This window comes from Stegostoma tigrinum, chromosome 22 (assembly GCF_030684315.1).
Source record: "Stegostoma tigrinum isolate sSteTig4 chromosome 22, sSteTig4.hap1, whole genome shotgun sequence".
In the NCBI taxonomy this organism is placed as follows: domain Eukaryota; kingdom Metazoa; phylum Chordata; class Chondrichthyes; order Orectolobiformes; family Stegostomatidae; genus Stegostoma; species Stegostoma tigrinum.
Window position 1 is genome coordinate 42,851,203 of NC_081375.1, and position 3,411 is coordinate 42,854,613.

A 3,411-nucleotide genomic window follows, 5' to 3' on the forward strand; every position below is an offset into this window, starting at 1 on the left:
TTTCAGACATTTCGTCACCATTCTAGGTAACATCATCAAGTGCGCCTCAGATGAAGCGCTGGTGTTGTATCCCGCTTTCTATTTATCTGTTTAGGTTTCCTTGGGTTAGTGATGTCATTTTCTGTGTTGGTGATGTCATTTGTTGGTAATGACATCACCAACACCGGAAGTGACATCACCAACCCAAGGAAACCTAAACAGATAAATAGAAAGCGGGATATAACACCAGCGCTTCGTCGGAGGTTCACTTATGATGTTATCTAGAATGGTGACGAAACGTCTGGAAACTAACCTTCCAGCTCAGTGAGCAAACTCACATCCAGATGTCTGTCCTGCACTCCAGCCAACCTCTCTTTAAAAAGCCTCCCACATATCAAATGTGGATTTACCCTCAAAACAGCTAATCCCAATCCACACTCCCTAGCTCCTGCTGAATTTTGCTGTAGTTGGCCTTCCCCCAATCCAGCAGTCTTCCTTTACGACCACTCTCGTCTTTGTCCATCAGTATTCTAAAACTTACGGAATTGTAATCACTGTTCCCAAAGTAATCCCCGACTGAAACTTCAACCACCTGGCCGCGCTCATTCCCCAACACCAGGTCCAGCATGGCCCCTTCCCAAGTTGGACTATTTACATACTACTCTAGAAAATCCTACTGGATGCTTCTTACAAATTCTGCTCTATCTAAACCCCTAACACCAAGTGAATCCCAGTCAATGTTCGGAAAATTAAAATCTCCCATCATCACCACCCTGTTGCTCCTGCATCTTTCCATAATCTGTCTACATATTTGTATCTCTTTCTCACGCTTGCTGTTGGGAGGCCTGTAGTACAGCCCCAACATTGTTATCGCACCATTCCTATTTCTGAGCTCTCCCAAATTGCCTCACTGCTCAAGTTCTTCATAGTGCCCTCCTTCAGCACAGCTGTGATATCCTCTTTGACCAGTAATGCAACTCCTCCGTCCCTTTTGCCTCCCACTCTATCCCGCCTGAAACATGTATATCCTGGGATATTTAGTTGCCGATCTTGCCCTTCCCTCAGCCAAGTCTCAGTAATAGCAACAACATCATACTCCCAGATACTAATCCAAGCCCTAAGTTCATCTGCCTTACCTACTACACTTCTCTCATTAAAACAAATGCGCCTCAGACCACCTGTCCATTTGTGTTCATAATCTGCTCCCTGCCTACTCTTTCCCTTAGTCACTGACTTCATTATCTAGTTCGTTACAGGTTTTAGTTACTACCTCCTTACTGTCCACTAGCCTCCTCATTTGGTTCCCATCCCTCTGCCACATTAGTTTAAACCCTCCCCAACAGCATTAGCAAAGGCACCCCCGAGGACATTGGTTCCAGTCCTACCCAGGTGTAGACCGTCCGATTTGTAATAGTCCAGAACCGGTCCCAATGTCCTAAAAATCTGAACCCCTCCCTCCTACGCCATTTCTCAAACCACTCATTTGTCCTGCCTATTCTTTCATTTCTACTCTGACTAGCACGTGGCACTGGTAGCAGTCCTGAGATTACTACCTCTGAGGTCCAACTTTTTAACTTGGTTCCTAGCTCCCTAAATTCTGCATGTAAGACCTCATCCCAATTTTTTTTTATCTGTATCATCAGTGCCTATATGCACCACGACAGCTGTCTGTTCACCCTCCCCCTTCAGAATGTTCAGTCGATCTGAGACATCCCTGACCCGTGCACCTGGGAGGCAACATACCATTCGGGAGTCTTGTTTTCGACCACAGAACGGCCTATCTACTCCCCTTACAATTGAATTCCCTTTCACTATAGCCCTTCCACTCTTTTTCTTGCCCTTGCGTACAGCAGAGCCAGCCACGGTGCCATGAACATGGTCACTGCTGCCTTCCACTGGTGAGCCATCTCCCCCAACAGTATCCAAAATGGTATACCTGTTTTGGAGGGAGATGACCACAGGGGAAACTTGCGCTGCCTTCCTGCTTATTTTTTTCTGCCTTTCTCCTGGAGCAATCCTAATCTGCGGTGTGACCAATTTGCTGAACGTGCTATCCACAACTTCCTCTGTCTGGGATCTCCTGCCAATGTTGCACTTTGTGTCTCCTGACAAACAGGGCGTCCTTCCCATACTGCATCACTGTGACGCCGAATGTAAGGACATCCTTCCCAGCTGCTTCAGTCTGACACCAACTATGGGAATGAGCCAGACCCTGCACCACGTACAACAAAAGAGAGAGTGCCTCTGCTAACAGTGTATGTGTACATAGGGTAGTGGTATTTTATATTGAACAAAATTTTGCAGAGTCTCTTAGAGTAAACAATATTTTACAGCAGGAAAAAAATGTTGTTTAAAATGAAAAAAGACTTGTTTCTCAATCTGAAAAGAAAACATAGATAGTTACGTCTACCTCATGAATTACAATGTGAAACGGATGGTTGCTTACTGATACACTTCTCTCATTACTTCAGTGCTATAGTTTCCAAAACACTCTAAGATTCTTATTACTGCAATCAAGCATTAGAACAGCTGCAATGCTGAGCTGCAGAGAGGAAAGATTTCCCTCTCCAATCTAACAAGATTGTATGGCAATATAGTCAGATATTTTCAATAACGTACAGCCTCGGGTACAAGAATAGGATACAAGTAAAATGGGAGTAAAGTCATTGCTCCATTAACTAATCCCCATCATGTGTTGGCTACTCTTCAAATAGAGTCAATTGTCATGAAAACAGACCCTTTGGTCCAACCTGTCTAAGCCGACCATAATTCCAAACTAAACTCGTCCCACCTGCCTGCACTTGGCCCATATCCCTGCAATATTTCTTATTAATGTATTTATCTTAACATCTTTTAAATTTTGCAACTGTACCCTCATCCACCACTCCCTCTGGAAAGTCTTGAAATCCCCCACCCTAGGCAAAGGATACCTGCTTTTCATTTTATTTACACCACTCATGATTTTGTAAATCTCAATAAAATCACCTCTTAACCTCTTATGTTCGAGTGAATGCTGTGTTGTATGAAAGGAGAGAAGGTTAGCATTCCCTTTGATAAGGATGGAAGGGGTCCTAGTGGCCTTACAACACACAAATGGTTGAGGCATTGCTATCTACTTAGTGGCATCTTACCATTTTTTTTGCCAATGACACCAAGGTTGGTGGAGTTGTGGATAGTGTGGAGGGCTGGTGTAGATTGCAATGGAACATTGACAGGATGCAGAGGTGGGCAAATGGGTGGCAAATGGCTTTTAACCAGAAAAATGTGAAGAGGCTCATTTTGGAAGGATGAATTTGAATGCATAATACAGGGTTAATGGCAGGATTGGCAGTGTGGAAGAACAGGGGATCTTCGGGTCCACGTCCATAGATCCCTCAAAGTTGTTACCCAAGTTGATAGGGTTGTTAAGAAGACTTATGGTGTGTTGGCTTT

At 44.2% G+C, this 3,411-nt stretch overlaps 1 non-coding gene across 1 annotated transcript; it reads left to right on the forward strand.

Annotated features, from left to right (window-relative positions):
* Window positions 1-2,994: 2,994 nt before the first annotated feature.
* On the forward strand, window positions 2,995-3,121 carry LOC125463888 (U6atac minor spliceosomal RNA). The gene has a single exon (XR_007249929.1). It is a non-coding gene; the product is annotated as a U6atac minor spliceosomal RNA (small nuclear RNA).
* Window positions 3,122-3,411: the final 290 nt, after the last annotated feature.